At 37.3% G+C, this 13,534-nt stretch overlaps 1 protein-coding gene across 1 annotated transcript in view; it reads left to right on the top strand.

Moving 5' to 3' along the window:
* Positions 1-13,534, top strand: part of LOC140508985 (olfactory receptor 8D1-like) — a 36,784-nt gene that overhangs the window by 1,667 nt on the left and 21,583 nt on the right. The gene's annotated exons all lie outside the window — the stretch shown is intronic.

Genomic DNA, 13,534 nt, shown 5'->3' with positions numbered 1-13,534 from the left:
ATAATAAATCTCTCTTCTTTTTAAAATCAGAACTGAAGGTTGACTTGAGTAAAACCACACATCTTCAGATGGAGAGTATAACCTCTTAACTTTGCCTATCCAGTGTTCAGATTGGCATTCAACCTACTCTACAATATTTGCTGTTCTCCCACCTGGTTGTTTGATTTAATGAAGAATATGTATCTCTGATAAGTGATCACATACCCCACAAGCTATTAGATGCAGTGGGAGTCATTAAAAAAAAAATTGTTCCATTGGTTCAGAATACACAGGGGAAGATTTTTTATTATTTGTTCCTGTTTCCTCCAAGATGCAATCCACTGAGGCAGCCACCAGGGAGTCATATAGCCAATGAGAACATCTTGTAAAATTAAATTCTATGCTTTTTAGTGTTCATTATATAAGTAATTGTGAATAGAAACTTGTTCTTGAAATGTGGAGTAGTTGGTTTAGATCCTGTCTTTAGGGCTATAGGGTGGGGGGATTTCTCATTTGGGTGACATCTAGAACTCTCTTTTGATTGAGCTGCATTATCTTACTCCCAATAGAAGAGGTCCTTCAATTTATATTGTCTGGTATATATTCATATATTCATATTCCTCTGATATCTATTTTGCTAATGACTTGGATAAATGCATTTTTTTTCTATTTGATGTATGTGTTCATTGTGAAACTGGTATGTGGAGGGAAAGGAAGTCAAGCACTGTATATAAAGCTTGAAGGTCTTCTTTTCAAATAGCACTAAGAGGTTTAACTTAAATCTGAAAACTATATCTCCTAGACCAATACTTTTTAAGAAAGTAAATAAACTTCATCCTAGCCTAGCACCCTGTCTTTCTGAGGAAAATAGTGACAATAGTGACCCCACTCCTGACCTCCTGCTTTCTTTCTTGTTAGAAAATTAGGAGTCTCCCTTCAACTTCTTCCAACCGCACCTGTATTTGAAGGTAGAAGAGTGTTGCCCTTCACTTAGTGATGAGCATTCTCACATCATACGTCCCAATGACCCCAAACTCCTATAGGTCATCATACCAAACCCATTCTACATCACCCAACACTGAATTCTTCACTTCCAACCTCTTCAAACATCCCCCTCAAAGTCTGTTTCTAACTCCACCTAGACCTGTCACTGTGACCCCTGGAATGTCTCTTCCATAGACAATAAACTACCCTTCATTTTAAACCTATTCCTCTCTTACTCCATCCATCTACTAGGTCTTCTTGTAATCTGGCTTCTTCTGGATGACACAGCCTACTTAGACAGCCTTTGTCATACTGGTTGCACTTTCACACATTTTTCCAGCTTACTAGTTGAAAATAGGGGTATTATAATATTCCTTGTCCCACACTGCAAATTCCAGGTTTTCCACCTTCCTCCACCACTCAATAATCCCTTCTCCTTTGAGGTTCATGCCATTCATATCTACCATTCCATAAAAATACAGGTAGCTGTTAACTCTAGATCCCCTGCCCAAGTGACTATACTTCCTTCTTCAATGGGTTTGATAGCTGGTTCACAATTATTTGCTCCTCTCCAACTCCTGCCCTCATACTAAGAGACTTACATACATATTGATTCTCCCTCAAAAACCCTTGATCAGATTTAATCTGCTTACTTCTTAGGAGCTCATACTCCATCCCACTTCTGCCTCACAAAAGGAGAGTCATACCTATGATCTTTCCATCACCCGCAAATGTACCGCCTCTATGATCAAGAATTCCAAACCGCACTTACCTGACCATAATCTATTAGCTTTTCATTTCTCCCTTTGCCTTCCATTACAAAATTCTACTCTCCATCTGCACTGTGACCTCCAGTACTTTTATCCCTCAGTTCTCTCCAAGGTCATCTCCATTGCACTGGCTACTCTATTTTTTTCTCCATTTTTACCTCTTGGTAAACCAACTCAGTTCTAGTTTTCCTTCTTGAATCCCTACCCAATCCTTATCATGTTACCAATTATACCAAGGCAAGCCTCAGATTTTGATCGCTCCCCTCATTTGTCACCGTTGCTTCTACATACATACTGCTGAATAAGAGTGGAGAAAATCACAGCACCATTTTGAGTCTACTACAAATTTATTTTATATAACTTCCACTCAGCCCTTACTGCTACTTAGCCATCCTACTATGTCTTCCTTAATAACTCCCTATCCCAGTCTCCACATTGGCTCTTTCAAACCTTTTCATCCCTCCTCAGATTAACCATGGCTCCCCCTCCACCCACTATTTCAGCTGAAAACCTTACCTCACATATTTCAGAAAACAATGATGTCATTCACTGTGAATGACTCAGGTGACTTCTGTGACTTTCAGGGGCTTTTTCTTTTAATGCCTCACATGATAAAGCGGCTTTACTCCTTACCAAGGCTAACTCCTCCACTTATTCAAGTGATCCTATTCCATCCTGTCTGTTCCAAAAGATTGACCCTCCTGTCATCCCCCACTCTTTCAGGTATTTTCAATCTCTCCTTCTCACGTGGCTCATTTTCTATGTTCTGCATGAATGTGCCTCTCTCTGAATGTGCCTCTCTCTCTCTCTCTCTCTCTCTCTCTCTCTCTCTCTCTCTCTCTCTCTCTCTCTCTCTCACACACACACACACACACACACACACACACACACACACACACACACACACACATCATATCCAAGTCTGTGCCAAGGCCTGCTGATTTCATCTTTAAAATGTCACTTGATTACATCATCGTCTCTCCTCTAACACTGCCACTTCTCTGGTGCAGGCCCTGATGACCTCACATCTTGATCAAAGAAATAGCTTGCTCATGAGTCCATGGGTATCAAGTCTCCCCCCACTGAAATCCATCTTCCATGAAATAACTAAAGTGATACTTCTAAAGTGCAGACATGATCATATCACATTCCACCATATACTCTCTCCCCATGAAATAAAGACCGCTAGCTTCCTATTGCCTTCAGGAACAAATACAAAAACCTGTTTTGCCTTCAATGCCCTTCATAATCTGACCCTCTCCTGCCTTTCTAGTCTCTTTACACCTTATGCCCCAATATATACTGTTCGATCCAGTGACACTGTCCTCATGGCTATTTCATGAACAAGACACTACATCTCTTAACTCTAGACATTTTCCCTGTTTGTCCCCCATGGCTGGAATACTGCCTTCCCTATGCTATGAGTATTAACCTCCTTGGCTTCCTTTATTTTCACATGAAATACCACCTGCTACAGAAAACTCTTCCCCAATTCCTCTTAATTCCAGTGTCTTCCTTCTTTTTCTTATTTCTCATCTGTCTATCTATCTGTCTGTCTGCCTGTCTATTTTCTGTCTGTCTGTCTATCTATCTAATATTATATATTTATTTGTGTATTGCCTCCATCTAATGGTGGAGGACAAACTTCTTGAGAGAGGGACTATCACCCCTTTTTTTTATCCCTAGCACTTAGTCCAGTGCCCGACATTCCATATGCACTTAATAAACATTTATGAATTGATTGATTGAGAATAGCTTAAAGCTATGTCTTTTCAGACATGACCTTGAACCACACACGGCACCTATTATTGCTGCATGTAAGGGACAGTCTCAATACAGACATATAAATCATATTACTTCTAGATTATCCAGTAGCTTCTGTGATGACAGGCTGTTTATATTACCTAAGGCTCTTTTGTTAATCAGGTCATTTTACAGTTTTGTAGATTTCATCCATTTCATTTAAGTTTTCATTTTTTCTTGGCAAAATACTGACAGTTTTCTTTCTTCTTTCATTATCTATCATAATTTCTCCTTTTTAATTTTTCATGTGAAAAACTTTCATGCTCTTTGATCAAATTAGATAGTATTTAATCAATTTTATTAACTATTTTTAAAATTTATTTGTTTTCAGTTTTCAACAGTCACTTCCAAAAGTTTTAAATTTTCTGCTCCTTCCTTCTCCCTCCCTCTCCAAAATGGTATGCAATCTTATATGGGTTCTGCAAATACATTCTTATTAAACACATTTTCACATTAGTGATGTTGTATAGAAGAATTAAAATGAATGAGAGAAACAATGAGAAAAACCAAAACAAAACATAACATAAGAAAAAATATTCTGCTTCATTCTGCATTCCAATTTCATAGTTCTTTTCTGGATGTAGGTGGCATATTGCATCGAGTCCTTTGGGAATATTTTAGGTCCTTGCATTGCTGTGAAAGGCTAAGTCTATCAGAAACAGTCCTCTCACCCTGTGGCTCTTACCACAGGTGTATAATGTTCCCCTGATTCTGCTCATTTCACTGAACATCAGTTCATATAAGTCTTTCCAGGTTTTTCTGAAGCCTGCCTGTTCATCATTTCTTATAGTACAATAATATTCCATTACATTCACAAACCACAACTTGTTCAACCATTCACCAATTGATAGGCATTCCCTTGATTTCCAGTTCTTCATCACCACAAAAAGAGTTACTATAAATATTTTTGTACATGTGAAACTTTTTCCCATTTTTGTGATCTCTTTGTGGTACAGTCCTAGAAGCAATATTGCTTGGTCAAAGGGTATGCACCTTTTTTTAAGAACTCACTGTCTGACAAAAACTGCTGGGAAAACTGGATAATAGTGTGGTGGAAACTGGGTATAGATCAATGCCTGACACCATACACAAGGATGAAGTCCAAATGGGTACATGATCTAGGTATAAAGGCTGATACTATAAAAATGCATTAGGGGAACAAGGGATAATTTATTTGTCAGATTTATGGAGAATGGAAAAATTTATGACCACACAAGACATAGAGAACAAAATACAAAATGGATAATTTTGATTACATTAAATTAAGAAGTTTTGCACAAACAAAAACAATGCAACCAAGATTAGGAGGGAAGCAGAAAACTTGGAAAGAATTTTTCAACTAGTGTCTGTGATAAAGGTCTCATTTTTATGTAAAGAAATGAGTCAAATGGGGGCGGAGCCAAGATGGTGTAGTAAAAAGACGCACATACACATAGCTCCGAACCCACAACCCATAGAACAACTACAAAGAAGTAACTCACGGCGAATTCTGCACCCAGAGGCCACAGAACATTGGAGCGAGGGAGATTTCTGTTCCGGAGAGACCTGCAAACCTCTCGTAAAAGGTCCTTCGTGCTGTGGACTGGGCGCTGGGACTGGGAGCTGAGTACAGCCCTGCCGTGGCCACGGCACCGAGAGGAACAGATCCGAGCGGGCTTCAGGGACGGGATCTCCAGCGGCCGCACAAGTACCTCCACCCACTGGTGATGGGGGTCTGTGAGAGAATCCCTTTGGCGGGTCGAGGGGGGAGTGGGGTGCCCCCATGGCTCGGGCCCCCACGGGAGACAGAAGCTGAGGGGCAGCGGCAGACCAGGGCTCTCCAAGCAGGCAGGAGCCTGGATCCATTGTTGAAGGTCTGTGCATAAACTCCCTGAGGGAACTGAGCTTGAGAGGCAGCCCTGCCCTCACCTGAGCATCTGAATTTAATCTCACACTGAATAGCAGCCCTGCCCCCGCCCAAAGCCCTGAGGCTGGAAGCAGCATTTGAATCTCAGACCCCAAACACTAGCTGGGAGGATCAGGAGGTGAGGTGGGTGTGAGGAAAATATTCAGAGGTCAAGTCACTGGCTGGGAAAATGCCCAGAAAAGGGAAAAGAAATAAGACTATAGAAGGTTACTTTCTTGGTGAACAGGCATTTCCTCCCTTCCTTTCTGATGAGGAAGAACAATGCTTAGCATCAGGCAAAGACACAGAAGGCAAGGCTTCTGTGTCCCAGCCCACTCAATGGGCACAGGCCATGGAAGAGCTCAAAAAGAATTTTGAAAATCAAGTTAGAGAGGTGGAGGAAAAGCTGGGAAGAGAAATGAGAGACATGAAGTCAAAGCATGAACAGCAAATCAGCTCCCTGCTAAAGGAGACCCAAAAAAATGTTGAAGAAAATAACACCTTGAAAACTAGCCTAACTCAATTGGCAAAAGAGGTTCAAAAAGCCAATGAGGAGAAGAATGCTTTCAAAAGCAGAATTAGCCAAATGGAAAAGGAGATTCAAAAGCTCACTGAAGAAAATAGTTCTTTCAAAATTAGAATGGAACAGATGGAGGCTAATGACTTTATGAGAAACCAAGAAATCACAAAACAAAACCAAAAGAATGAAAAAATGGAAGAGAATGTGAAATATCTCATGGGAAAAACAACTGACCTGGAAAATAGAGCCAGGAGAGACAATTTAAAAATTATGGGCCTACCTGAAAGCCATGATCAGAAAAAGAGCCTAGACATCATCTTTCATGAAATTATCAAGGAAAACTGCCCTGAGATTCTAGAACCAGAGGGCAAAATAAATATTCAAGGAATCCACAGAACACCTCCTGAAAGAGATCCAAAAAGAGAAACTCCTAGGAACATTGTGGCCAAATTCCAGAACTCCAAGGTGAAAGAGAAAATATTGCAAGCAGCTAGAAAGAAACAATTCAAGTATTGTGGAAATACAATCAGGATAACACAAGATCTAGCAGCTTCTACATTAAGGGATCGAAGGGCATGGAATAGGATATTCCAGAAGTCAAAGGAACTAGGACTAAAACCAAGAATCACCTACCCAGCAAAACTGAGTATAATACTTCAGGGGAAAAATTGGTCTTTCAATGAAATAGAGGATTTTCAAGCATTCTTGATGAAAAGACCAGAGCTGAAAAGAAAATTTGACTTCCAAACACAAGAATGAAGAGAACCATGAAAAGGTGAACAGCAAAGAGAAGTCATAAGGGACTTACTAAAGTTGAACTGTTTACATTCCTACATGGAAAGACAATATTTGTAACTCTTGAAACATTTCAGTATCTGGGTACTGGGTGGGATTACACACACACACATGCACACACGCACACACACATAGAGACAGAGTGCACAGAGTGAATTGAAGAGGATGGGATCATATCTTAAAAAAAAATTAAATCAAGCAGTGAGAGAGAAAGATATTGGGAGGAGAAAGGGAGAATTGAATGGGGCAAATTATCTCTCATAAAAGAGGCAAGCAAAAGACTCATTAGTGGAGGGATAAAGAGGGGAGGTGAGAGAAAAACATGAAGTCTACTCTCATCACATTCCACTAAAGGAAAGAATAAAATGCCTACTCATCTTGGTATGAAAACCTATCTTACAATACAGGAAAGTGGAGGATAAGGGGATAAGCAGAGTGGGGGGGGATGATAGAAGGGAGGGCATGGGGAGGAGAGTGCAATTTGAGGTCAACACTCATGGGGAGGGATAGGATCAAAAGAGAATAGAAGTAATGGAGGACAGGATAGGATGGAGGGAAATATAGTTAGTCCTATACAACACAACTATTATGGAAGTCATTTGCAAAACTACACAGATTTGGCCTATATTGAATGGCTTGCCTTCCAAAGGGAAGGGGTGGAGAGGGAGGGAGCTAAAGAAGTTGGAACTCAAAGTGTTAGGATCAACTGTAATGTTCTTACCACTAGGAAATAAGAAATACAGGTAAAGGGGTATAGAAAGCTATCTGGCCCTACAGGACAAAAGAGAAGACAGAGACAAGGGCAGAGAGGGATGATAGAAGAGAGAGCAGATTGGTCATAGGGGCAATTAGAATGCTTGGCGTTTGGGGGGGAGGGGAGAAAAGGGGAAAAATTTGTAACCCAAAATTTTGTGAAAATGAATGTTAAAAGCTAAATAAAAAAAAAAAAAAAAAAAAAAGAAATGAGTCAAATGGACAAGAATACAAGTCATTCCCCAATTGGCAAATTGGTCAAAGGATATGAACAAGCAGCTTTCAGCGGAAGAAATTAAACTTTTCTATAGTCATATGAAAAAGTGCTCTAAATCACTATTGATTAGAGAGATGCAAATCAAAATAACTCTGAAGTACTACATTCCACCTATCAGATTGACTAACATGACAAAACAGGAAAATGATAAACGTTGGAGAAGATGTGGGAGAGTTGGAACACTAATACATTGTTGGTGAAGCTGTGAGATTATCCTATCATTCTTTAGTGCAGTTTGGAACTCTGCCCAAAGGGCTATAAAAATATCCATACCCTTTGAAGCAAAATGTCATCCACATCCAAAGAAAGAATTGTGGAATTGAAATGCAGAATGAAGCAGATCATTTTCTCTCCTGTTATATTTTGGTTTGGTTTGATTTTTCTCATGGTCTCTCCTATTCATTATAATTCTTCTATACAACATCACTAATGTGAAAATGTGTTTAATTAGAATGTATGTGTAAAACCCATATAAAATTGCATGCCATCTTGGGGAAGAAGGTCGGAGGGAGGGAGAGAGAGAAAATTTAAAACTTTTGGAAGCAATTGTTGAAAACTGAAAACAAATAAATTAATTAAGAAAAAAATAAGTAAAAAAATTAAAAGATCCTTCCTTCCAACCTTCCAGGTTGGCCTGGGCTGAAAATCTGCCACACTTTGCTCCTAGTGAATTCTGCCACTGAAAATTTTGTTCCCTTTCTCTTTTTAGAGGTATCTGAAGGAATTTATGGTAGGGCTCAGGTGAATCTGTGCTCTCACTCTGCCTTCTAGACTCTGCCCCAATACTATTTAAAAAAAAAAAAAAACTCTTGCTTTTATTTTTCAACTTAATGATTTTTCTTCTGTTTCCAATTTTATCTCTTCTTTGATTGTCAAAATTTGTATTTTGAGGTTCCTTTTTCTCATTTATTGTTTTTCAGTTATATGCCTGTTCATGAACCTGCATTTTCTGTCTTTGCAGTGTTGGTGAAAAAGTTTAGACTTGTAATATTTCCTTTAAAGACCGTTTTGTCTATATCATAAATATTTCAATGCTTTAAAATTATTGTCATTTTCTTTGATAAAATTCTTTTTTTCTTCTTTCTTTTTTTTCTTTCATTCACTTGGATTATTTTATTGAATCCTCTTACATCTGAATATTTTCTTCTAATTATCCTTATTGAATATAATCAATGACCTGGAAAGAAGAAGATGTGTTTAATATTTTTACTGTATTTGTTCAATAGTTTTTTGTGACCTAGTACCTTCTATTTTTGTGAACATAACATAAAAAGTTCAAAATATGTGTAGTCCTTATGAATCCTGCTCAATAATTGCCAGAGGTCAATCATAGCTAACTTTCTAAAATTTCATTTATGTTTTGAATATCTTTGTTTTTTAGCTTTCTGTTTAACTTATCTAGATCTAAAAGCAGCACATTAAAGTTCCCACTGAGTTTTTCACTATCTACTCTTCCCGATACTTTGATTATAGTGTTAATGTTTCATGATTATCTTTATTATTAATATTATTATTACTATTATCTATCGGTCATTTAAACATGGCATAATTTCCTTTCTTGTCTCTTTGAACTATGACTATGATTACTTCTTCCTAGTCTGAGATAATAATTACCACGACTGATTTTTTATTCATCTGAGAAAAAAATGTTTCTTACTCCAGCTTCTCATTTTAATTCTGTGAGTATTTATATTGTTAATATGTTTCTTATAAACAAAATATTATTGGATTGTACTTTCTACATTTTGTCACCTTTGTCTCTTTTTTGGTGACATCAACCTATTGTTATTCACAGTTACATTTTTAGATACGCTTCTAAATCCATCACATCTTATTATACTTTTTCCTCTTCTTGTGATTTACCTTCTTCTTTGCAAAGACAAAGTTGAGGGAAAAAAGGAATGAGATCAACAATAGTAATGTATAATTGGAATGATCTGAGTCTACTTTTTTCTCTCACTTTCTTCACTCAACCCAGACTCAGGTTACTAGGTATTATCATTTTCCTCTCTCCATTCAATTGCTCCTTTCACCAGACCTCCATACTCTAATCAAGTCAACAAGTATAAGTTAAGCATTTTCTCTGTCTCAAGAACTGTGCTATTCCCTCGAGATAAAAATATAAGCAAAAACACAGATAGTTCCTATCGTTAGGGAGCTCACATTTTAATGTGGGAAGACAACACATGAGTATCCTGAAAAAGGTAGAGAGGGAGAGACTGAGGAGAGAACTCTAGAGTCAGGAGCAGAATGGAATAAGAAATTCTGGAGCAGACATTGCTTTGAAAAGAAGGTTTGAGGAAAAGCTTAGTAATTAGGAGAAGGGGATACAGGAGCAGAGGGATCATCCTGGAAAAGAAAACCTCATGGTAGGTCTTCTTTCAGGGTTACAAAGCTTGTGAGGCATGGTGCCAAAGCCTAGAGGTCAGGAGCAAATTCAGGAGAATGTCCATAAGATGAAGTTTATCTGGCTTGATTTTTCCTTCCTCAATTTTTCTTTCTTTCTTAAATTTCACTCTCATACCAATTTCCTTATCAACTTTTATGAATTTCAATTCTAAACTCATTGGGTATTTATGTGTTCAACACATTGCTACAGTTAGATTAACATGAACTTCCTGAGATTTCTGCTCTCCTTGGTCCTCCTGCCTACATTTTTTTGTATTCTTCTTCTGGCATGCCCCAATTATGAGAAATACTGAATTCTTCTGTCTTTCTTGTTTCCTTCATAGTGATGTTCCCTTTTTATTCCTTTTTCTTTCTTCAGTCACATACATCCAAATCATCAGTTTCTTTTTGTTCCTTGTTTTACAGTTTCAGACAGTAAGAGTCTGAAGGAACAATGATCTTCCTCCCCCTCCCCCATGTCAATTAAGCAGTAGGCTCCAAATTATAATTTATCCTCCCGCAAATTGATCAAATATATTTACTTTTTGAGTACTCTCTTTTCCACTGTGTTCACATTTTCAAGATTATACCCATTGCTGTTTTCTCACCACAGTTCATGCTCAGGTTCTCAAACTCAAAATCAAATGCTCTTTCTACTACCCTATACTTTGTAGAAACTCCAAATGGATAGTGTAAAGTCATCAAGTTCATCATTGAGGTCAGGAGTGAAATGAACAGTGAAAGTTGGCTGAGAATTGCTAGAATGTTCTTTAAGCATGGTTTCAGTCATCAATCAATCAAAATCTGTCAAGATGCATCTATCAAGTACTTTCTCTGTGCAAGGCACTAGGATTAGTGCTGGGAATACAAAGAAAAAAGTTAAACAATCTGCTCTAAAAAAGCTTCCACTTTACTGAGAGAGAAAATATATATGATATACGCACATATACATTAGATACACTAGGGAAATACAATCTAGCAGTCTGTGGAATCTGGAAAGGCTTCATGTGCAAAGTCACACTTAAATTGAGTCTTGAAAATTAAAGGAAGAGTGTATTCTAAAGAAGAGGAAGAGACAATTCAAAACCTTGTATTTAGGGAATAGACTTCCACATATGACAAATAGTAAGAGGGTCAGATTGACTGGACCACACATTGTATTAAGGAGAGTGGTCTGTAAATAAGGGGCAACTAGGTGGTAAAGGGGGTAGAGTACTGTGGTTGGAATGAGGAAGACTCATACTGATGAGTACACAACCACCCTCTGACATTTATTAGTTGTATGACCCTGGATGAATCATTTAACCCTGCGTTACCCATTTTTCTTTGGTTTCTTGGAAGAAGGTTCATGTGCTAGATGAGACTCTGGGTAGCCATTAAGGGATCCCCCCCTCCTTTTAAAACCCAGATGTTGGTGCTTCTCTCTCTGGTAACTATGTTTGTATGTAATGTTCAGACAGTTGAAATTATCTGTTGATCTGTGATGTATGTATTACTTATAGTTAGATAGTTAGAAGCCCTGTCTGTTGGTCTTTATTTCTCTGCTTCTATTTTCACTGTTGGTATATGTAGTTAAAGTAGATTGTTGACCCCTTATAAGTTGCTTTCCTTTTAGAAAAGCATATCTAAAAATCTGTGAAGCAAGTCCTCCTGTGTATGCCAGGGTGCTTCCTGCTATAATAGATTATCCATCTAACAACATGTTATAATGTAGAAAATAGAAAAAATTTTAACCCGTTTCTTACCAGATTTGCTGTACATTAATCCTCATTACACACTCTAGTCCAGCAAAATAGTTATTCTGTTCCTTACACAACATTCTATCAGCCTCCTCTGTGCTTTTGCCTAGGATTCCCTTGATCCCTGGAAAGTACTCCTTACACATCTCAGCTACTTAGAATTTTTTACTTTCTTTTAAACTCAAATGCCACTTTCTTCATGGGACCTTTCTTGATTCTCTCAAAAATTTCTTGGATTTATTTTGTGTATTTTTAATATAAATGTGTATGTGTATTTGTACTTTCCCTCCAACAGAAAATATGCATCTTGAGGACAAGGCCTAGTCAATGTTTCACATACAGTAGGAACTTAATAAATGCTTGTTGATTTAGTGTTTGATTCTTTATCCAAATTTTTTGTCTTGTTTAGATATACAGGTCAAATTATTTCAATGACTATTGATCTCTTACTTGAGATACTATAGCTTTTGAGGGCTTGATAGAGACTGTCATTCCAGAGTTTTAAATTTGCTTTCTATTTAGCTCCAATATAGGCATTTTGTTGGTAAGGAAAATAATGCAACCAGCTCAGGCTTTTCCTATAGACTTTCTAATAATTTAACTCAAGATGACTATTTAGGGGTAAAAGGAATTTTGGCTAAGTTTTAAAATAAAAAGTTGTACATTCCAGCATAATTTTTGTCAGTATTTGTTAATCAACTTATAACCTGATCTGAGACAACTTTTCTCCCTCTCTTATCATTTAACATGTAAACTTCCTTCTCTAAACATTGGTATATACTTAACAAGTCTATCTTTGCAATCTAAATCTCCTTTGTAAATTGGAATTTCCAGTTATATTTTTTTCACTGATGTAACTGGAAATTATGTAAGTCTTAGGAAAACTTTATCTCAGGTTAAATGGTTATTTAGAAGCCTAAATTAAGTCTCCTATGTATAATAAAATCAATTCTTAAAGTTTCTCTGTGTTGATAAGTATGATTGAAAACAGTACTTATCAGTGAATCCTTGTCTTTTTCCATATCAAATCAACACAATGTCATCCAGAAACACTATATTCTGGAAAAGTTCTTAACCTAGGTCTAAAGGGGTATACTAGAGCCAGCTCCAATCAACTCCTTGAGCCAATTTTTGAAAATTCGGTGTTAATATTTATGCCTCAGATGTCAACAAAGACTACAAGTCAGGGCTTACATTACTGCTTTGTTGATCCTAGCTTAATAAAGTAATGGATGAAATGTTAATAAGGCAAATAAAACTTAAAAGTATGTCCTGTGTACTTTTTTTTCTCTTCAGAGCTAGCTGATAAGTATTTACAAGTGTTCTCCTGATTTTATAAATAGGTTGGAAGACAGTTCATCAACTTGAATGGGAAAAATCATATTCCTATTTTCATTAACACTAATTGAAATTTATCATTTTCTTCTGCTTAATTGCCCTGTCCCTAAACATTAATAAATGAACAAACAGCTCTACGTAGTAATTAGGCTCATATTAGCACCTGCATATCCTGATTCAGAAATAAAATGATCTTTCTTCTACTTCATAGCTGCCTAAATATTATGCCTTAACTATCAACAATAGCAAAAGAAAGTTAGTTTAGATTCTGAAATCTCCAGATTTCTCTTGGGAACAACTTAA

This window comes from Notamacropus eugenii, chromosome 5, assembly GCF_028372415.1.
Source record: "Notamacropus eugenii isolate mMacEug1 chromosome 5, mMacEug1.pri_v2, whole genome shotgun sequence".
NCBI lineage: Eukaryota > Metazoa > Chordata > Mammalia > Diprotodontia > Macropodidae > Notamacropus > Notamacropus eugenii.
This window is presented reverse-complemented; position numbering and strand designations above follow the sequence as displayed.